At 46.9% G+C, this 23968-nt stretch overlaps 1 protein-coding gene across 1 annotated transcript in view; it reads right to left on the reverse strand.

Annotated features, from left to right (window-relative positions):
- Nucleotides 1-23968, reverse strand: part of HCRTR1 (hypocretin receptor 1) — a 204185-nt gene that overhangs the window by 98873 nt on the left and 81344 nt on the right. The window lies entirely within an intron of this gene.

Here is a 23968-nt window from a genome sequence, read left to right on the forward strand (position 1 = left end):
TGACTGGGAGTAGTGGGAGGGGTTATCTCCTGGCTCTGAATAGGATGGTGCCTACCCTAGTGAATGCTGGCTCTGCCCCTGTGGTGCGTCTGATCACCTAGCCCCCACCTGACAAAGGGTAAGAGGAGCTTGCAAAACAAAGTGCTCTAATTCCCCCCTGAACCAGTTGCATCTGGTTTCCCCATGCCCTGCACTAACAGACAAAGAGAATCTGGGTATAAATGTAGGGGCTGTGACCCCATGAAAATGTTCTTCTTGTTCTGTTCCTAATCCTGCTGGGTCGTGCTGCTGCTTGGGCCTAGGGGGGGGACTGCCATATGGGCTTGCCTCCCTGGGCCCTGCATTGCCCCTTCATCTCTGAGGACTTGAGGGGACCCATTTCTTCTTCTTTTGGCAGTCCAGGACCTTCAGGACTTTTTGCAGCATTTTTGCACACTGGAAGCGCGTTATTTTGATTTGCTCAAACAGAAGGAGAACAGCATGGGCTGCGCAGCGCTGAGCTGCAGCCCCTTTAAGAGGGAATCCCCACCGTAGGGATTACCCCGTGAAGTCTACAGCGGCGGGTGCCCACTCCACGTTTTTCCTTACTTTCGCGGGTGCCCACCCCGCTTTGATGCCGCATTTTGCTTTTATTAATTTGTGGGTGCCCACCCCGCGTTTTTCTTTATTCCCGCGGGTGCCCACCCCGCGTTGTTATTGCCTAGGATGGCGGGTGCCCACCCTGATTGCGATGTGCTTTGTCTGCAGGTGCCCACCTCGCGTCCAGTTGCAGAGAGTCTAAGCTGCCGGCCCGACCCGGAAGCCTGGCGGCCTTGCCTGACTGTGGGCGGGGCCAGCAAAGGGTGCCGGAGCCTCGCGGGCTGCATTTCCACCTTCCCCCATAGCTGATTAGAGGGGGAAGGCAACCAGGAAGCAGACGAAAGCAAGCGCGTGTGCAGAAGGGCTGCCTTGACCGGTGAGATCCCCGCTGTGTCTGCCGCATCTGAGGAGACCAGAGGAGTCCTGCACCAGAGCCCAGTGAGTGAGGGCTCCATGTTGCTTTGCACATCGAGGCACAGCGTCGGTGCCATGTTCCTGAGCGGCCCCCGCCTGATAGGGGGCTGCTCCAACGAAGGGCACCTTTGTTTCTAGGGCCCCGGGGTGGGGTCCCAGGGCCCATGGTGCCCGTACCTCCCTTTGGACATTTGTCTACAGCTGCCCCGCTTGCGAGAGGGCAGCTGCAATGTTAGGTGCATTTTGGTTGTGGAGCCCCAGTGAAGGCCCGAGGGCACAGTTGTGCCAGGGCTAATTATTGATTCTCAGCTGCGCCGCACCAGCGCGGGCAGCTGCAACGTTTGGGGCATAATTGTTCTCAGGGCACAGTCGGTGCCAGTGCCCCACACTTGAGATTCATAGCTGCGCAGCAATTAGTGCCAGCTGCAACGTTTAAGCCTTTCTTTGGGAGCATTTTTGTGAATGAGATAGGAGTGAGATATACTCCTTTGCCCCAGTGCAATTGCGCACATGGATTCTGCTGCATTGGCAGCACGCCCTGACACTTTGGACATAGGGCATTTGAACCCCTTTGAGAAGGCCAGTTGGCCAGTAGGACTGAGAGTGATAGGGTGCTAGGCCCTAATGTGATTTATGTGGTGCTAGGAAATGCTATTCATGTACTGTGATTTACGCACCCTGATTTATGCCTCTAATGTGGTTTTATAATTATGAGGTTGTGCATACTGTGTTTATGTTTGAGTTATTCTCTACTGTGATTTATGCCTCTAAATGTGGTTTATGTATGAGGTTATTTGCATACTGTGGTTTATGCTAGTGAGATGATTTTCTACAGTGAGTTATGTCCCTAATGTAAGTTATGCTTAGGAGGTTATGGTCTAATATGTTTAGGCTTATGAGGTTGGGGCAGAATATATTCCACGCCTAATGTGATACTGTGCATAATATGGTTTGTGTTACAGGATGATGCTGAGTATGGTGTTTGCCAGTAATTACTGGTTGTGTTCTACGTTTATGATATATTCTACCTTTATTATGTTCACTTTGTGATGGTTCTGACAGTGGTCCAAGTGGCCCTGTTATGTGTATATAATCCCCTGTAAATATTGCCCAGTGCCAGTTGGCACAGTGTATATTGTGTGAGTACTATTCTAATGTGTTTTATGATAATACAAAGGCTATTTTTGATATAACCTTGTGTGGAGTTCCTTTTGTGGTGTGCCTAATGTGTTGTTGCTGTGTGCATGTTGTGCAAACTCTTTACACATTGCCTCCGGGATCTGACTGCTCGTGTCAAGCTACCAAGGGGGTGAGCAGGGGTTATCTTTGGTGTGTAACTCCCTTGCCCTGACTAGAGTAGTGGTCTCTGCCTGGCTTTGGCGCAAGCCTTAGCCAACCAGAGATCCTATTTCTAACAATTCCTTACTTGCCTTCCCACGTTTTTCATGAAGGAAATAGTTTCTTTTTTCAAGGGGGCAAGCAGGTCAGGCTCCAATAAATCAAACTCCATCTCTGTTTGCTCCGTTAGGAGCCCCAGACCTTCACAGGGCAGCCAGTGCTCGGGAATAAAGCATCCCGAAAATATTCAACCCAATATCTCCTTTGTCACTGACAAAAAGTACACTGGCACAGGCTATGTGTATTCAACAGGTTTAATTTCCATGAAACATGCAGGCAAGAGGCTCACATTCCCTACGCATTTCAGCTAATGCAAGCCTTGGTCACGGGAAAAGTCTGTCTGTATTTGAAAAAGCCCACGTGATTTTTAAAAAGGCAGGCCGTATTTCCTCTTCAGTCAAGGGAAAGAACAGGGGATCCCTACTCACAACGGAACCAGGGTACTAGGTCTTTCTAAGACACAGCGGTTCCTGTGGACTATGTGGACATTATTTAAGCAATATTTATGCGCAATCGCAATCGAAAAGGGCGCAATAATGTCAGAGGACAATTAACCGACTACACAGTGTGATTCGGTATAGCATATTTATAAACAAACAATCAATCACAACATAGGTACACTTCTTTTCAGTCAAAAGCGCAACAGTTTGTGCATTGTGTCCCCAAGTGCAGAATGGAACCAACAAAAAGTGAATATATAAAGTGAATGAATATAAACAGGGTTTCCATGAATTCGGAGAAAAGGCCACATAAATGTATTGTTTCAGCAGCATAGGTACAATGAAACATGCTGGGTAATGGTCATTTCATAGTGCTTGTCGACGGAGTTTCGACCCTTCTATGTATGTGGGGTCTCTTCAAGACTGACGGTTTTGGGACATCTAAAAAAAATAAAGGAAAGCATAAGGCCCATATACCAGCACAGATGCAAGAAATGGTAGAGATGGGGATATGAAGAGGTTACCTGGGTGATAATTGTAAGCGCAGCCTTGGTGAAGGTGATGTGCCACAGTGAATAGGTGAAACTAAAAACTCACATGAGGACCCGGCCGGGTTCTTTTATGAAGGAATGAGAAAGCAATACATTAAGGAATATAATGTTATCTGACTGGGTATCTGTTGCAACTGGTTGGCTACGATATTTATCTCAATGTGTGGTAAGGCAGGCACTTCAGGATGTTAAAAAGCCCGCTGGCTCGATTATGGATGTGCTACAGCCGTAGCAGTATGATAAAAAGTCCTTTCAGGGTGCGGTGATAACGCACTAGAATTTCTGCAGGGGGAGAGAAAGGTGGATTGGTATCCAAGCCATGGACAATGGGAAGGGGAGGTTCGGGTGTAACTGCCTATAGGCCAGGGCTTACCAGAATAATGTGAGACCGGACGGAGTGAGACGGCTGCAGTGCAGCGTCTGGATTCTGCTGCCGGTTCGATGACAGTGACCGCGAGCTACATATTCTAATTTATGCCGGCGTTTCCCGCCGTTCTGACTGGAGAAACGGCAGGCGTGTTAATGGAGCCCCGGATGCCCGTTCGATACAATGATCAATGCCTTCCAAGGGTAAAGAGCGTGAAAAGACCTCTCCGTGTGTTAGAGAGATGTGGCACATACTGTTTGAAATAATTCATTAAAAGGTTGCGCTTAGATTACGGCAATTATGGGCAGTAGGGCTATACTGTAATGGTAAGATGAAATTATATGACAATTAAATAAAAAATAATATAAAATGAAAAATAAATAATAATAATAACAGGAAAGGGGTGGCTCGACCATTATGAGGCATTGTCAGTGCCTGGAGGTAGTGTGTGTGCATACCGAGTGTGTTTGTAGTTTCCACTGTGCAATGTAGCTAGGTTTGAGTGCATTATATTCAAGGAGGCATTATAGCATTTGAAAATGGTGGCAAGATGGTGTCTCCAGGGAGACAGTTATAACCTGTATGCCCCATGGCGATGTACCCGAGTGGCAGCGAGGGTGTTCAATTGTTATATACATTGCATCATTATAGATTTACACAGTAGGCAAGCCAGTGTTGTACAAAGAAAAGGATGTTGTACAAAGAAAAAGATGCAATATTGTAGAACAATAAATTACAATAAATTACATAGATTGCGCCTGCTGATGTGCGGCTAGTTGTGATAATGCAATGTTTACAATCCTTACATGCATATTATTACAGATCATACGGACGTAAAGGTCGTGTTTGCTGCACACCTCTATATTGAGCTTGGACCTTACTGGAGAGGGTGTAACACTGATGCTGTGTGGTCATTATAGATACAGGTGTAGTGTCTCAATGGAGAGTTGACACATAGCCTCTCCATTCTTCGACGGAGTTAAGGCCATTTTCTATGGAGTTAACCTCATCTATCCAACGGCATTCGATACGCTGTTGTATGTTAGTTATGTCTCCTCCTCTCTCTGGTAGAGTAGCAATGTCAATTACTTGCCATTTCAACTGGTCGGCATTGTGGTTTTTCTCATTATAGTGTGCCACTAGGGGGGCAATGGGTACAGATCTGCGAATGCGACTGCGGTGTTGGCCGATCCGTGCCTTAACTGGTTGTTGTGTCTGACCGATATAGGGGAGGTTGCATGGGCACCAAATACAGTACACTACATTTCGTGTGATACAGTTTGAAAAAGTTTCTAGGTTGTATTTTATGTTGCTATGTTCAAAGGTGGTGGTATTGAATGTGAGGTCGCATGAGACACAGTTACCACCATTTATAGTGGCGTCTTATTTTTGGAAGGCCCCACGCGTTAATGAGTGTGTTCGGCGTGTTCACTTTCTTATCTGTGGCAGATTTTACAAGGTGGTCCTTTATGTTTTTTCCTCTTTTGTATGCAAACAGTGGCATTTCTAATGCAGGGTCTATGCTCTTGATGATATTCCAATTTTTCAAAATGAGGTTGCGTATCTGTTTAGTATGTGTGCCAAAAGTGGCGACACATACAATTTTCTCCAGAGTTGTTTTTTCTTTAGTTTTTAGTAGTTCTTCCCTGGCACAATGGCAGGCACGTTTGAGGGATCTCTTTACTAGTCTGTTGGGGTATTCCCTTGTGACTAATTTGGCTCTGAGTATTTCCGCTTCTTTCATGTAGTCTGCTTTGTACGTACAATTTCGGAGTATCCTAAGAAACTGCCCAAAAGGTAGGCTGTCTCTTAGGGCCCGGGGATGATGGCTGCGGTATGATAGCAACATATTTCTTTCTGTGATTTTTCTGTGGAGGAAGGTGTATAGTGCTCCACCTTCATGATTGATATTCAAATCAAGGAATGTTATGGTGGACTCATGTGTTGTGGACGTGAATGTGAGGCGTGTCTGGGCAGTGTTCAGGTATGTGACAAATTTGTTGAAATCTGTGTCAGTGCCAGTCCAGATTACAAAGATGTCGTCTATGTAACGCTTCCAACATTTGATGTTGGAGCAGTACGTGTTGTTGTCATTTAAGGCAAACTTGTGTTCGACATAGTCCATATAGATGTTTGCTAGATTCGGTGCAAAAATTGCGCCCATACTAGTCCCTGAGCATTGTTGGTAGTAGTTGCCTCCAGATATAAAGTAGTTGGTCAGCAGCGCGATGCGCAGTAGGCTGATGATAAAGCTGGTCGGTACCTTAATGGGTCTAGGTCTTTTCTCTAGGAGAGTCTCAATAATTTCTATACTTTCTTTCTGGGGTATGTTGGTATAGAGTGAGCTTATATCTAGGGTGGCTAGCAGGTCAGAGCCAAGATTAAAGGGCATACCGTCTACCAGATTGATCATGTACATGGTATCCTTGACATAAGTATCTTGCAATGGGACAAAGTCTTTAATAAAGTGATCAATGTAAGACCCAATAGGTTCTAGTACGGAACCACATCCTGATTATATGGGACGTCGAGGGGGGTTGGTGGTACTTTTATGTATTGTGTAGAGAACTGGGGTTCTAGGATTGTCTGAGTTAAGAAATTCAAATTCTTTTTTGGAAAGGTAGCCCATGTCTTTGGCTTCTGTGGTGACTAAGAGAATCTCATTTCGTATTTCCGCTTAGCTTCTTGTAGTGCTTTTCCTCATTTATTTGTTTGTTGATTTCTGTCTCATAGTCTTTTCAATCTTGTACAACTATTCCTCCCCCCTTGTCTGCTGGTTTCAATATAATTGAATCATCTTTTTTTAGTGCGTTGAGGGCTTGGCGTTCTAGTAATGTGATATTGTATGGGACAAATGACTTTTTGGTTTTCATGTTGTCAATTCCTTTAAGAATCAGTTTCTCAAATGCAAATAATTCGGGGGGCATCATACCGTTCGTAGGATAGAAAGTTGACGGGGGTTTGAGTCCTGTCAATGAGTCTTGTGTGAGTGGTTTCTTATCACTAAAGAATAATCTAAGTCTGATCTTTCTAAAGAATTGGAAAATCTCTGTTTTTAGTGCAAAAAAGTTGATTCTCTCAGTGATGACAAAGGACAACCCCTTGCTAAGCAGAGAGATTTCAGCTGATGACAAGACATGGTGTGATAGATTGAAGATGGGAATGGTTTCAGATTGGTTTGTATTTTCAGTAAGTATGGTAGAGGGCCCCATTGGTAGTGTTTCCTGCGTGTTTGTCTTTTCCCTGGGTATTGGTGCCAGGTTTTGGCTTTGCCTCCTCGCTCTAAAAAAGGCTGTCCTGGGTAGTCGTCTGCTCGACTAGGGCCTGCCTGTGTGTCCGAGTCGTCAGAGCCTCCAGAGGATTCTGAGAATGTTACTGGTTGATTTCTTCTGAATCTACCCCAGGTATTTTGTCTATTTTGGTTGCCAAAGGTCGAGTAATAATCTTCTCTCAGCTACGGATAGGCTCTTTCTTTTGTGAAATTTTTAATATCTTTGGTGACTTTGTCTGCCTTTTTCTTGATTTCAAATGCATTAAAGTCTTCAATGGTTTTATTAAGTTTGTCTAGTAGTGTTTTAGCTTCATTCAGTGTGTCTCCACTATGGAGTTCTTTCTGTAACTCTTCAATTACTTTTAATTCAGCTTTGGCGTGCTCTAATGCTGCTTCTACACCTAGCACCATCCAATGGCGCGAACAGGTGGTGAAAATGTTACTAAATTTGCCTTTAAATTTGGGATCTTCTCTGAAGATGCCCGGAAGATTCCTGATTTGTAGCCCCTGTGGAATTATGCCTGCTTTCAGGTAATCCGTTAGCATCCGAGCATGAAGTTCGGTTCTAACGTGCTTCTTTTTGGCCTTATCTAATTTTTCTAGCAATTGTTGCCTGGGGTTTGTGGTTTTGCTAGGTTGTGCAGCGAAAAGTGATGGTCCACTGGTTATCTTTGCAATATAGTCTTCTGTGTAGAGGGGTGCGTCGTCCTCTGACATTATGGCCCTTAGTGAGATAGGTCACGCGGCATTGGCAGTCTACACGGAGATCCGTCCAGTCTCACATTATTCTGGTAAGCCCTGGCCTATAGGCAGTTACACCCGAACCTCCCGTTCCCCTTTTTCATGGCTTGGATACCAATCTTCCTTTCTCTCCCCCTGCAGAAATTCTAGTGCGTTATCACCGCACCCTGAAAGGACTTTTTATTATACTGCTACGGCTGTAGCACATCCATCATCGTGCCAGCGGGCTTTTTAACATCCTGAAGTGCCTGCCTTACCTCACATCGAGGTAAATATTGTAGCCAACCAGTTGCAACAGATACCCAGTCACATAACATTATATTCCTTAATGTATTGCTTTCTCATTCCTTCATGAAAGAACCCGGCCGGGTCCTCATGTGAGTTTTTAGTTTCACATATTCACTGTGGCACATCACCTTCACCAAGGCTGCGCTTACTATTACCACCCAGGTAACCTCTTCATATCCCCATCTCTACCATTACTTGCATCTGTGCCGGTATATGGGCTTTATGCTTTCCTTTATTTGTTTTAGATGTCCCAAAACCGTCAGTCCTGAAGAGACCCCACATACATAGAAGGGTCGAAACGCCGTCGACAAGCACTAAGAAATGACCATTACCCAGCATGTTTCATTGTACCTATGCTGCTGAAACAATACATTTATATGGCCTTTTCTCCGAATTCATGGAAACCGTGTTTATATTCATTCACTTTATATATTCACTTTTTGTTGGTTCCATTTTGCACTTGGGGACACAATGCACAAACTGTTGCGCTTTTGACTGAAAAGAAGTGTACCTATATTGTGATTGATTGTTTGTTTATAAATATGCTATACCGAATCACACGGTGTAGTCGGTTAATTGTCCTCTGACATTATTGCGTCCTTTTCGATTGCGATTGCGCATAAATATTGCTTAAATAATGTCTAAAAAGTATTTCCTCTTCAGAGCACGCATGGGAAAACAGTGAAATGCTTTTTCGTTCACGGTGAGTAGCGTTATGCCGCGGTAATTATTTCTTCAATGTTCCACACCAAACAGCTTCATAATTGTTTCAAAATTGTTTCCCAGGAAATACGGCCTGCCTTTTTAAAAACCACGTGGGATTTTTCAAATATAGAGAGACTTTTCCGTGACCAGGGCTTGCTTTAGCTGAAACGCATAGGGTCTGAATGCTGAGGAGTCCAATGAAGTAGTAGATGTAGGCAAATGACTTCCTTTTCTGATCAGAGTCTACTCATCTTTTTATCTGTTTTGAACAACTGCAATGGGGTAGGTATGCCTGTGAGACCTTATGTAACTCTAACATATCCTATATAATTTTGTCAGTCCTTATTGGAGGCAATTTCTTAGTAAAATCCCCTGAAGTTACAGTGATAGCTTTGGGAAATTCTAACCTTAACAGTTCAATTACGAGTACTAATTCTTCCATCATTATTGGATTAGTTGGAATCTGACTAATATGTACGTAAATGTTAACCAAGAGCAATGCTTAATTTGCCAATTCGTTGGCGTGCATTGCTAATATCTGATGAGATTGCATGTTTACTTCAACCATTTTTATATCTTTGCAAATTGTGTTCAAAATCAGTGTAAATTAACCACTTGACAATCTTCCCCCATCAAAGGTTGGTAGCTGTTTTGGGCTGTGTAGTCTGAATGTCCCTATTTGCCTGGCAGCATAATGATTTGTGTCATTATACTGTATTTTTCTGCATATATTATTATTTCTTACTCTAAAGTGATATATCACTGTAAGAGTCTGAATCACTGTAGATATAAAGTCAGAACCAAAAATGCCCACCTAGACTAACACAAGTCAAATCTTTAAATGATGATGAAATCACATTAGCCTTAGTTTAATAGCTGCACTCAATAGGTGGAAACGTCTGTAACTCAGCCTTATGTTGGGATGCAGAATTGACTTGACATCAGTACATTGACCGAACAAGAGCGGCATGAGACAGTGGTAAATTCAGTGAACATTGGGGACGTTTGTGAAGGTAGATTTATAGATTGGGCCACTGCCTCATAATTCTTCTATGCATAAATTGTAACAAAAAGTAGCTCAAATGGATAAAAAGAAATTAAAATTGATGTTGTATCATACACTGGGCATCGGCAACTACCGATTGCTGTAATCAGCCATTTACAGAGGTGGAAATGTTGCCCAGATAAAGTAAAAACCCCATTTGATTATTTTGTCCAAAGCACTAAACAAAAATCTTAAATACTTAAAGGGTTATTAGAAAGATGTCTTCCTTGCGGTGACTTTTTTTATTTTACTATTATCACAAATTCATGTTTGCATAGCTGCAGGTATTCCAAGAGGGCACTCAGACTTTAGAAGAATCTCCAATATGTGGCATCTATTATTAAAGTGTCATGCCTGAACCCTAGTGAGACGCATACACAGTAAATATGAAATGCACTGTCATTTTATCAAGAGGTGTTATTATTATTATGTCAAGAACTGCTGCAGAATTGCTACATAGTTACATTTCTTGCTGCACAATCTAGTCACCCGTGCAGCACAATTTGACTCTTCCTAGCTGCAGTATGTCAGTGGCTGTGCTTGTAGCACTTACAGGAGAAGACCTTTCAAAGGAGGCAGACTGGTCTACAGGGAGAAACAGAGAATTCATCTAATGCGGGTGTCTGTAAGAGGCCAGTAGAGCTGGTGAAGAGTCAGTCACGTGTGGCAACTTTTGGAATGGGACTTACCTTTTCACAGCCCTCATCACTTCAGATACATCACATTATTACAAACCCTCCTGATTCTCCAATAATATAACCCCCTCTGGTTGTTTCTATTCGTATTCTGAATCATTGTGCAGCTACCGCCATATCTATGTATCCGGGACTTGTTTGAACTTGGGAGGGGGGGCACACGTCCTTAAAGCACTTTTGTCCCCTGAAAACGGGACTCTCTGAACCACAATCCCCAGCTTGTGAAGCGGCACAGCTCGTGAAGGGGACATTGTGTTTAAAGCACGCCCCGGCTCTCTTGCAGTGCAAGATGCATGCAGCACGATCTCGGGCCAAGCCCGAACCAAGGACGGACCTGTTGACGGCCGGACAAGATGGGCCACCCCCCTTGCCTTTGCATCGCCACAGGTACTGTTGTCTTAAAATTATTCTCTTTTTATTCTTGGAGGGGATTTCTGTGTAACATGGAAAAGCACAAGGCCACGGTGGCCCCCTCTGCAGCAACGGGGACCACCTTGGATCGATTCTTAGAATGGGCCGTTGGCATCATCTCGAAGGGGATTGAGCTGGCGGGGCGCCAACTGTCGCGCTCCTCTCCACCCAGTCCTGAATCAGCCATGATGGGTGCCCAAAACAGTTGCATTAGTAGCGAGATTATCACCTCGGATGTTGAGTTAAGCCCAGAGGCAGCAGAGCCAATAACAGTTAGTGCCTCCTTACCTGTACTGGCCCCAGGGGACGTTTATTAACCTCAATCCAATGGCATACCTACCAGGGGTCAGACAGGTAGAAGGAAAAGAGCGACCATAAGATCCACGTCAAGGAGTCCCTGTGTATCCAATCTCACCCAAAGCTCATTAAGGGGCCAGCAGAAGAGGACACTCTCTTTGGGAAAATAAATGCCCTCTATAGTGCTCTTAAGGACTCCATTTTAAGTAGGCTTAAACCCATTTGCGCCCGTTTGAGGGCTATCAAAGCCAAATTAAACAGTTTGACACCCCTCCTGTTGCCCACCAACCAACTGGGGCACCTCCAAATGTGGAGGGTGAAGGGGGGCAATACAATCATGTCACTACTGGAGTCATTGTCCCACATTTTTAGGTCGATCATCATACTCCTGTACATGCATATGCATCTGTACCAGTGATACCGGGCCCACATTTTGGGGGTCATAACCCTTTGAGCATTCCCTGCCAAAGCCACACTAAGGTGGACTCTGCCCACAAAAATGCTTCCCATTGTGAATTACTACCTGCATGTCCGTATGTGATCATCTTGACTGATGTCCCAGTGATACGCCATGAAGCTAATGAGTCTTTTGTCTAAGTAATTAACAAGTCTGCACATTGGGTTCATGGGAACATTAGGTGCAGAGGTGACATTTGTCCAGAGATTCTCATGGCGAGTAGAGTGGAATGGGTGGGGAAGATGTATAAAGAATTCGACAGGGACTATCTCATCATCACATTCAGGAATCCCAGGTTTGCTGGGGATCTCATTTGATCCTCTAGACAAGGACACGTTAAGATACTGCCCGGGCTACTTCTACAGTAATTTGGCTATGAGCCACGCTGAGAGGGAGAGGCCCCCCTTTCAATGTTTGTGCAGCCACCTCTATTCAGAATCACAGTCCAAAATGGATTCTTTTTTAGGTGATCTGTCAGAGAACGATTGTCTAAGTACTTCCTATGTGGCCAAGAAGTGGTCTGCTGAGGTATCTAGCAGAAAGCAGACCTCATCAGGGCAGTGTACTAGTCATCCCCAAGAGTCATTGGACAATGGGATCCAGATAGTGGATAACACAATGCCAGTTATACATGCTCATGGGATTAAGGCTCTTTTTTGGAACACTGCCGGGCTAGCCGGCAAAAGGGGCTGTGAGGTGTGGGTCAATTTTATTCACAGCTAGGATATCTTATTTTTCCAGGAGACTTGGACGACCAGACTTCTCTGCCTAGATAGGTATTGCCCTTACCCTAGCCCTGCGGCTCCATCACCGTTGGGCAGACCTAGGGCAGGGCTAATGGAATGAGCTAAAGTCAGAAGAGAAGTGATCACAACATGGGTGATGATACTGGATTAGGGCAAAACTCACTTCACAGGGAATGGAGAGGCCTAGCACTTCTCCAACTGATTAAGTCATTTTATTTGGTCAATGTGAACAGAGCCTGGACCGTAATTATTACAACAAACCCACCTTTGAGAGGGACGAGTACTCGCCTGTTATTGATTAGATTTTTGTTACTCAGGAACTGTTGTCATGGGTAGCAGGGGCATCCAATGTCTCCAGTGTCAATAGTGACCATAATCCCTTAAGTACAGACCTTTGCTTACCAGGGAGGCTGGGGGGCGAGGGGTCAGTTAAGAGTGTGGCATCAGAATCATTAAAAGTTAAATCCCAGGGCCTGCATCTGGGGTAAACACCCATTACAACTCAGTCATTACAACGCACTACCTTTACAACGCAGCTGTTACAACGTAACTGCCTTTACATTGCATGCCTTTACAATGCAGCCATTTCAATGAATGGCACTACAACGCATGCCATTACAATGCATTATAAGGGAAGTAATGGAGATTTTTTAAGATTTAGGGTGGGTATGGGTTTTGGGTTACATGGAAATAGTAATTTATACCCCTACACTATCCAACACTTTCCCTACTGTTGCACTCACTGGAGTGGCAATAGTCATTTTTCTCCTACACTATCCAACATTTACCCTACTGTTGTACTCACTGGAGTGGGAATAGTCGTTTTTACCCATACACTATCCAACACTTACCCTACTGTTGCCCTAAAAGTATTATGCGTTCTAATGGTATGTGTTGTAATGGTATGTGTTGTAATGGAATGTGTTGTATATGTAGTTTCTAAAAATGTGTTGTAATGGCATGCGTTGTAAAACCATGCGTTATAATTGTAGCTGCGATGTAAAAACCGCGTTGTAAAAGCATGTGTTGTATATGTTTGTATTGTAATGTCATATATTCGCATCTGGCCTGGAGAAATATGGATAGGAATACCCTTCAGATCAAATTGTGTTCAAACCATTTACCCCTGGTGACCAACTGCCTTACTGCCTCTGCTGCGTATAGTGAGAGGGACAGCTAATTTGTTCAGTTGACTTTAATGATCAGTAGTCTGCTACTAAAGCCCGTCAGACCGGGCCCTTAGAGGCCAAGTGGTTTGATCAGCCCTGTAGGAAGGCATCGACTTCAATTCATGAGGCCCTGAAGGAGTTGCCCAGGGACCTATGTAACGTACAAAGATGTAGAGTGGAGTATAAGGTTGCAGTACGGCACAGGAACAAGGAATTGCAAAATGATTCCTTGGGTGAAATTGATAAAAGCATGTAGGCTGAAGGACACTAGGACTTTCTGGATGGAGGCATATAAGATCAGATCTGTGAGTGCCAAGCCCAATTCTCTTGTTACTACCACTAGCCCCGATGTTTGGGTAAACCATTTTAAAGAGGTTTACAGCCTGAGGGCCCCCGCCACTATGAAGAGGAGGAGGAGGAGGAGGAGGAGGAGGTCTTCCCGTTAGTTAGCCATGGAATTTACACATGATAAAAATCCTGGAGGCAATTAACAAGAGTCCACCCAATAAAGCTCCAGGCCCAGATGGTGTCCCTATGAGCCTATATACATTGTCACCGGATGTTTGGGCCCCCCTCTTTTGTAACTGCTTTAAAGCTGCCTGCTAATTGGGTCTCTCGCAGACATGGCGCGCTCCGGTAATAATACAAATTTTTAAGAAGGGAAATTCGCAATCCCTTGCATGTGATCAGACAATATCCCTGCTGGATTCGGCAGTGAAGCTGGTGGGGAGAGCTATTCTAGAGTGCCTGCTTGCATGGGTCAAGGCGAAAGACAAGCTTTCGGAGGTGCAGCATGCATTTCTAGAGGGGCTCAGCACAATGGAGCAATGCCTAAAACTGTATCTGCTGATCAGTAAATATACTGCCACAAGGTAGGGAACTGTCTGCCTGGCCTTCATGAATCTTTCATGTGCCTTTGACAGCATGGTCAGGTCGAAATTATAGGAGATCTTATCTGACCTAGGGGTAGAGGATGATCTGTCCCAGTTCTTGAGAGCACTTTATTATGACTTGTCAGCGTCAGTGAGGTTTGGCCCGTCAGGCGAACGGAGAGATAGCATTAAGCTAGGAAGAGGGGTGCGACAGGGCTGCATGCTGGCTCCTGTATTGTTCCTTTTGCATATTATTGGCCTTGGTGCCGCCATTTCAAAAACAGTATCAGACGTTTTTTTAATTTGTCCATTTTTAATTTGGCCAAACGCATTGGTAAAAAACCTGCAGCCCACCTCCTGGAAGTTTATAGGAGAAGTGTCTCCTAGCACTTACCTATGGCTCAGGAATTTGGGGGTCCTCTAACATAACCCCCTCTATGTGGAGCGAAATAGTGTACTTAGGCAACTTTTAGGTGTCCCTCTGGCATGTTTTACCTTTATTATACATCAGGAGCTTGGGCTAGAGTATGCCAAAGATACCATTAAGTTGGTGTTCTATCTGAGCAAACCCACATGCTTCATTGAATAGAGAGATCATTAATGGCTGCCTTGCATGTGAGAGAGGCATATAAATTCCCTGGTCTGACTATATTAAATCTGAATTAACAAAGCTTTGGGGGGGCGGCCGACCGGCAGGGAGGCTTGCAACCCCCAGGGTTTTTGGGCAGGGTGGTGTGGCCCGAGTCCAGTTGGCCTTGCGGTCGGGCTAGTTTTGGGCTAGGGGTGAAGGGTATATAGACGGCCATTTCGGGAGCCTTGTCACCATTTTGGAAGGTGACACGGCTGCAGATCTGCCTTTAGTTAGGGAACATTATGCAGTGAGGGAAAGTTTTGGAAAGGATTTCTTGCTTGTACTTAGTACCGCTCAGCATGTCCAGGGACGACCCGAAGGGACAGGAGGCCATGTGGCTCCTGGCTGAAGCCGGCTGCATGGACCTCGTGAGAGGCCCAGTTGGGAGCGTGCCCCGCGGTGGGGGGCGTGGCTGCCGCGATACCCGCGGCGGCAGCAAGAAAAAAGGAGCAAAGGTATGTCGGGGGCACAAAACAGGAAAAACGAGGGAGGAGCGCTACGAATGGCCCCCTTTTGGGTTTCATGGAAGGGAAGGGTGGAGCAGTGTGCAACGGAATGCGCCATGAGGGAACAGGCCGCGGGTGCCATGAAGGGTTTAGACTCTGCCTGGGAGCTGGGGGGCCTGGGCCAGTGCGAGGTGCTCCTGCAGTGGGAGAACAGTGGATTTGTGGGGGAAGGTGGGGAGGGCTCGGAAGGCAGCTCCGGAGCTTGAAGAGGGTAGGCTTGTGAGGTCCAGTGTCACGGGTGGGCAAGTGACAGCCCGGGGAGGGTCTGGGGTGCATCGGGTGCCCTTGGGGGAAGAGGAGGGGGGTCCAGGGTGGCAGCGTTTGCGGCACTGGACATCAGAGGGTGGTTGGACAGGGCCCCCTGGGGGGTGAGGGACAAGTGGTCGGTGGAGGGGGGGTGGGTGCCGGGCCCTCGAGGGGTGGAGGGCCCCCTGGGGGATGTGAGGGGGTCTCCACCAGGACAAAAGAGGGGGAAGAGGCCAGTTTCACTGTTAGAATAGAGCAAGGGGGAAGAGGAGGGGCCTGGGAGGGTGCGGCAGAGATCCCCGCCGGCCTGGGGGTATTGAGGCAGTAGTGTCATGAGGGGGGTGGGCCTGGCAAAAAGGGGGGGTCACTCAGCGGGGCCAGGCGGGGGGGCCGGAGCAGGTCCAGGGTGGGAGGGCACGGGTGGTCCCCAGAGGCACCGCCAAGGGCCGTAGATATGGGGGGGGCACTGGCAGTGGTGCCCAGAGTGGGGGCAGGTAGGGACAGATAGGGACACTAACCACGGCATGCCGGACCTTCCATTTGCGTTGCAGGATCACCACGTGCGGGGCACATAAATGGCGGGCAAGTTGCATGGGCTCCTCGCTACCAGCATGAAGTGAAGGCAGGGTCCAGGGCGGCCAGCTGGAGCACGGCGTGGGACCACAGTTGCAAAGTTAAACGGAGGTCTGCAACGGTCATGGCAGGGCGACAGCCCAGTGGGGCACAAGTGCCCACTAGGGCAGTGGTGGCAAAGAACGGACACAAGGGGCGGGATGCGGCGGGCAGCCCAGGTCCCAAGCTGGTAACAAAAAAGGTGGTACACAATGACATGGTCATGAATGGGTGACAGCTCGGAGGGGCAGGGCCCTCCAGGGCGGCGGTGACGGAATACGGGGCACAAACGGAAGGCTGAAGCCACGATTCACAGCTTGTTGGAAGAGGCCAGGCATACGTGGGTAACGAGAATAGAGGAGGAGGGAGAGTGGGAGGACATGCCACTCGATTATGAGGAGGCTAGTTTGGAAGAAGGGGAGATAGTGGATGAAGAAGGGGGTGGGAACAGTAACTTTGTGCCTCGCCTGTTACAGGCAGCGAGATCGGATGTGAAGCACACGGCGACGGCTTGGATGGTTCAACCCTCTGCGACACTGGTTAGGCGGTTGGACCCAGTGAGGACACCGACCATAACGCCAGGTAAGACAGGAGGGTGGGACGGCACTCATAGCACAAAACAAAGGGTGTCCACAGGGACGGATGCACAGGGGAGGAGGGGGACAGCGGGCTCAAATTATGCAAGGGTAGGTACGTTAGAGACATGGGGGTGGGTACTGAAGTGCAGACAATGGTCAATGAGGCAGAAAAGCAGGGTTAGGGGGAATGACGGGCGGAATGGCACAGAAGGACACAGAAGTGACTAAATGGTAGGGGCGGAGCTTTGCGTAGCGCGACTACGCAAAGCTCCGCACAACGGTAGAAAATCTCTACGAGCACGCAAATGTTCCGCGAACACGCGGAATTGCTTGTTCCGCCCATTTGCAATGCTTTTTTCCTGTTCACGAATGCTCTTTGCATGCGCGGAGAGAGATATCTCACGAAAATGCATTTTGAAAGCGCGAACAAGCAAAAAATTCCGCCAAACCGCGGATCGCGGAATTTTTGGCAATTCCGCGTTCTCCTCGGAACGCGAAATTACCCAGATTCCGCAAGCGGAACGGAATTTACCGCCCAGGCCTACTAAAGGGACAGGGGCTTACAGGAGCGAAGGGGTGCTGGGCAGTTGCCGGACAGCAAACAAAGCAAGGAAATCAGATTGCCAAAATTGCCTTACATGGGGGTGACGAAACCATTGGGTGCGCACCTCATGTTAGCCACGAAGGACAAAATATGGAAGGGCAAATATGTAGATATGTTGAAGTTGCTTCATAGGGAGCTGTGATCCAAAGAGGGATCAAAAGAAGAGGAGCTGGAGCTATCCCAGCATCCCAGGGTATCCATGACTATAGAGAACTGGATGGCAGCTTTCTTAATTTTTGTGATTGTGTACTGTGAGAAGTACCCAGATAGGTGGGTGGCCTTGTTTAAATACATGGATGTAGTTAGGAGAGCACATCTGACGTACGGGGGTTACGCGTGCTCACACTACGACGAGGAGCTCTGTGCCAGGTTAGCTTGGGACCCTGAAGACAACTTACACAGCCAGCAGGTTGCCGTTGGTCTATCGCCCCTTTCAAAGCCGTCCCACTGGGGGTGGGGGGTGGGATACACTAAAAAGCCCACAGGTGGAGGTCCGGGGGCCTGCTGGTATTATAACAAAGGCACATGTGCACAGGACTACTGCAGATTTCAGCACAAGTGCTCAAAATGCACCAGAAGGCACCCCCCAGTGTAGTGCTTTGGGCCAGGATAGGCAGGACAGGGTCACACCGGGGGGCCGGGACCACAACAACAGAATGCCACCAGTGGACAGCAGGGTATGGGAGGCAGGGGGGGTCGAGGGGCACAGGGCTATATGGACAAAGGCTCAAACACCCATTAAACTGGATTGCTTAGAGGCCTGGCTCGCACACTACCCAAAAAAGCAGGACGCACAAATTCTCAGTGCAGGTTTCAAAGAGGGTTTTTAGATTGGGTTACGAAGGACCGAGGTCAGCGCGATGGGCGGAGAACCTAAAATCAGTGGCAGCTCATAAAACAGTTGTTTGGCAGAAATTGCAAAAAGAGGTACGGGAAGGGCGCATGGAAGAGCCATTTGCGATCAGCCCGATCAGGGATTTGATTATTTCCTCAGTCGGGGTGGTTCCAAAAAAGGAGAGAGGACAGTATCGTCTGATCCAACCTTTGTCATGGCCACAAGGGGGGTCACTAAACGATTTCATTCCTGATGACTTGACGTCAGTCTTTTACTCTTTAGTGGACGTAGCTAGGGCCCTGGTGGAAAAGGTAGGGAACGGGGCAGAAATGGCAAAATGCGATATTAAGGCTGCTTTCCGGCTCTTGCCAGTACACCCTGAGGACTTCCAGTTGCTGGGCATTCAGGTCGACTGCAACATTTTTGTGGATAAGGCTATACCCATGGGGTGCTCAATATCATGTGCGCTGTTTGAGAAGTTCAGTTCATTCTTGTAGTGGGTTTTCTGTTGGAAAACGGGTAAAGATACGGTGAAACACTATCTTGATGACTTCTTCCAGTTGGGCCGGCCTGGTTCGACGGACTGCCAGCAGCAGCTGGACAGTTTCCATAAGCTCATGGGGACACTGGGTGTCCCTTTGCCACCGGAGAACACGCAAGGTCCAAGCACGTTTTTTTCATTTCTGGGGATTGAACTGGATTCTGTGGCCATAGAGGCCAGGTTGCCGGAGAATAAGAAATTGCACATGAGGCTGTTGATCAATGACATGCTGGCCAGAAAGAAAGTGAGAATGGTCCAAGTGTTACTGGGGCATTTGAATTTTGCATGCAGGTTGATGAGGGCGGGACGGACATTTTGCAGGAGACTGGGCAAGTCACTGGCAGGCATCACGCTGCCACACCACCATATGCGTTTGTCGGCAGGGACGAAGGACAACCTAAGAATGTGGTGCAGGTTTTGGAGGATTTCAATGGAATATCCATGGCAGCTCCTGAAGAGTGGAACTGGGATGCTCGGATATTCTCTGATGCAGCAGGATCGAGTTTCGGTTTGTATTGGCAGGGAAAATGGTGTGCCGAAGAGTGGCCAAATCTTGGAAAAATGTAGCAGGAGCATTGCTTTCCTTGAATTGTTTCCGCTTGTGGCCACGGTCACCCTCTGGGGCAGAGCCTAGCGCATAAAAAGGTCACTTCAGGGTGGACAACATGGCAGTTGTGCAGGTAGTCAACAGGCAGTCCGCGAGGGAGGAGCAGCTCTTAAAGCTATTGCGCATATTCAGGTTGGGTTGCTTGCAGTACGACATTCAGTTCAGGGCACAGCACGTACCAGGTGTAGACAATGACAATGTGGATGCTTTGTCTTGTTTTCAAGGGGAGAGGTTCCATTGGCTGGCCACCGAGGCGGAAATGCACAGGACACCGGTGCCCGACCGGATGTGGTCCGTAGGAGAAAAAGGATGCTTCAACTGGTGGTAGGGTCTTTAGCACCTTCCACAAGGAAGGCCTATGTGCTCGCGTGGCAGGAGTTTCTGCAGGGAGGTGCGGAGTGGAGAAGTGGGACTTGGGCTAGGGAAGAGGACGTTGTTCAGTTGATTTTGGACTTGATTGCGAAGGGTTTGTCAAAGGTTACTATAGCGGCGAAGCTGGCAGGGATATCCTTCAAGGGCAAGCTACTGTGGGGTTATTCTCCAATGGCAAGCGAGCTGGGGAAGAGGTTGATGGAGGATTGGGCCAGGGAGTCGGGTATAGGACAGCGGGTTAGGTTGCCAGTGAACAATGTGCTATTGGTCAGATTGATAGCAGTGTTGCCAGAAGTGTGCTGCGGCTGGCAGGAGGTGTTACTGTTTTTCGGTGTGAATGTCTTGGCTTTACGGTGGAGCTTTTTGCGTGTCGGAGTTGCTGGGACAGAAAGGGGTCCCAGGGCTGCATTGGGAGGAAGTACAGGGGTGCGAAATGGGGAGTGAAGCAGTTTCCATCTTCTTGAGGTGCTCGAAGACAAATCAAAGGGGGATGGGGAGGTCGGTGACGCTGTGGGCTGGAGAAGATCCAATGGCCTGCCCGGTGAGATGAGGGTGCTTTTTGCGGGGTGGTGCAATGAGGGAGGTGGGGCCAGTTTTCTACGGGTCTTCGGGGGGGGGGGGTAAGTCACAGCAGCGCAGTTTCTGAGGGTGATGAGGCGGGCGTTAAAGTTAGTAGGGGAGGTGCCTGAGGCTTTTGGCACTCACTCAGGATTGGGGTAACTTCAGACGCGGCAAGTTTGGGGTGGGGCTCAGAGAGGTTGAAGCAACTGGGACGTTGGTCATCAGATTGTTATAAATGCTATATCAAAGCGGGGAGGAGGGGGGAGGAGGGTGGGGAAGTAGAGTGTCACGTACAGCTTTTTTCTCACTCATGTGTCTTTGCAAGTGCAGTGGCTGCGCCCGAGTCGGAGGTGATCACAATCTGGATTGTTGGGCATTCCTTTGTAAAGTGGGCGGAAAGACAAGAATGTAACAAAGGATAAGGAGTAAATTTGGGATTGGACTCGGGTTTGTTTAAAGTTACTTGGCACAGGAAGGGAGGCATGTGTTGGCACAAGCTTTTCCCTCATTTTTAAATAAGTTACTGCGCCGTCACATTTGCCCAGATGTACTGTTTCCTCACTTGGGGGAGAATGATTTGGTGGTTTGCAAGTGGGGTTGTCTCTGTTGAAGCAGATGACGAGGAATTTGAGGGAGATCAAGAGGCAATGGTCTGGGTGTTTTGTAGTTTGGAATGAGTTTATTACCAGGAGGCATTGGAGAGGGGCTGAGCGGCTAGTGGCCATTGATAAGACCAGGAGGAAGATAAACAGAGAGATGAGGGTGTTTTGTAGAGAGGCAGGTTTTGGCAGGGTGGAGCAGCCAGAGTTAAAATACGTGGTGGTTGATTATCCGGAGCACAAGTATTCGGCAAAACATTTTTTCAGGGACGATGGAGTACATTTGTCTCGCTACGGGATGGAGTTATGTTTGAGTCAGATAAAAGAAGTTTTGGATTCTGCACTGGACATCAGGCATTATGGTAGATGAGGCCTGGGGGGGGTCAAAATTGTCGTAAGGACTATTTCTGAGTGGCGTTGGTTACCTATTTTTGGCCAGTTTGTTACTGTTTCATTTTTGGTTGGGGACAGGTAGGTCATGAGGTTAGGATAGGTTATACTTAGTTAGAGAAGATGTTACAGGGTTTAAGGGTTAACAGTCATTGATCGAGTAGGTAGATCTTTAGATAGGTTGAGAAGCAGGTTACAAAGTTTCTAAAGGGGCAAAAGTTATTGACTAAAGTTGGAGATGTTCAATAAATTGCAATTGTGTTTGGGAAAACATTAGGGGTGGGGGGAGGTGGATACGTAGATGTTTTTGTATAGCTAGCTTTAATTTTGTAAGGCAAAGGCATGTTTGTGTAAGATGCACCCGTCTTCAATAAAAGCAGCCTTTTTCACACTTATTGTGAGTCAATTGTGGTTCGTTCCGCTCACTTCGGCCCAACTAGAACCCCCATCTAATTGTTAACATTTGTTCTTTCCAAAAATGTGCGATTAGCAGAAGGAAATCACTAATGTTTTAACAGGAAGGTCTTATTTTATGATGAAGTTATACGCACTTTATTGAAACTGTTTTTTGATCATGGCACGATTCTCTGCACTTTATAGGTACCAGCCTGCGATGTGAGATAACAGCTAGTGTGTCATTTATTGTTTTTGCCATGCATACAACTCTTGTTATTGTGGGGAATAGCTTACTGATGGTTTTCATCAAAACTGTAATTTTAATATCTCATCTATATTTTTAAAGTGATGGATTGTTGCGTCTCTTTACGTGTGCTTATATGGCCACATTTGTACCCGAAATAAAGTGAATTGAAAGGTGAAAAGGAAGCAAGGTATAATAGCAGCAGTTTATAGACAATCGTGTATGAATTCGGATCCCGATGTCAAAAGGACACAGGTTTCTCGTTGTGTTAAGAAATGGGTGTCAAGGTTACCCATTCAATACATTTAGTCTTCCAAAAGGCGTGATGAGGCCAGCGCAATGAGGGTTTGCCTCTTTAGACTGTTCGGTACAGACATGTGCACGGCTGAGCTAGAGATGAATGGGGTGCATGCTGATGGAACATGACAGCCTGGAACAGTCCTTCCATTATCCTGGCCCAGGAACAACACAGAGCCAAATACTGATGGCAAAGAGGCAGCTCCTGAAAAGCACCTCTCTTATCTCTGGGGATTAGGTTCAGAGATTTAGTAAACATTGGACATTTAGGGAGTTTTATTCTCGTCTGAGGTATATCAAGGGTTTTTGTTTTGCATCTTACTAGGAAATGCCTGCTAGGCTTGGGGTCTGGTAGGGAGCTTAGTGTATGGGACCCGGCGTCATTCTGTCCTCTCCTAACCCATAGTTTGCGCCTACCGGGCCAGGAGTCCTGATAGGAAGTGAAAAGCTTAGGCCCCATTCCCTTCCCTCTACACTCAAATCACAATTTATGCCTGCCGGGCTTGGGTTCCTGAGAGGATGGTTTGAGGGTTTCATACCGTACCATTTTCTCCAAACCTAAATCACAGTTAATGCCATTCATGTTGAGGTCTTAGTGGGATCCTTCTGGGATAGTTTGAGGGTTGGAGCCCAAATATTTCTCTCCTCACTCAAGCCAAAGTTAATGGCTGCCTGACTTGGTGTACTAGTAGGATGGTTTGAGGGTTGGACTCACACCGTCCACTTCCCAGCTAGATCACACTTTAATGCCAAGCAGGCACGTGGTCCTTGCAGCCTGCATAAAGTTTTATGGTGGGGCCCTGGCTAGGTCTCTCTTTTGATTGTGTATAGGTAATATCCATAACGTGGTCACCTAAATGTAAATGCCCAAACTAAGGTAAACAACTCATAATTTTGAACAGCTAGTTGGAATATCAAAAATGAAATCTACATGACAAAATCCATTAACTTATAGTTGTACTTTACCCGAAAGAACTACAACCTTCTTTCCTTTTTGGCTCAAACTTTTTTTACAGCACGGCGCATGACCACAGCAGGGAATAGGTCCAGTCATAACTTTCCTCATCTTATAAAAAAACTTGACAAGCTTCCTCTCTGAAATAACTCTACACCATCTTCCCCCAAGTGAACTCCGACACAGAAAATTTCCAGAGGCGGGTAAAACTTACAGCAAATTAATTATCAACAGGAGACTCCTTAGCTTAAATCGCCACAATCACTTCCCCACTCCTTCTACAGAGGTCCCATTCCTAGCCAGAAGCTGCCGTTCCATGATCCTTTCAGTGAACGCATAAAGATCGTCCCTCTGTTTAGCCTCACAATAAATAAAAAATAACCTAATCTCTATCATCCTCTTTTTCAACACTTTCACCTCACATCCAGTCCCTTTTCTCTGATGTGCCTCTCTTCATCTCGACAGTTGTTACTGTTTTCTCCTGTAGTTAAGATGTTCTCTGTTAGGATCCCACTGTTTGTTTTACTGTAAAGCGCTGTCATGTATTT

The sequence above is a fragment of the Triturus cristatus genome, chromosome 3_2 (assembly GCF_964204655.1).
Source record: "Triturus cristatus chromosome 3_2, aTriCri1.1, whole genome shotgun sequence".
Taxonomy (NCBI): Eukaryota; Metazoa; Chordata; class Amphibia; order Caudata; family Salamandridae; genus Triturus; species Triturus cristatus.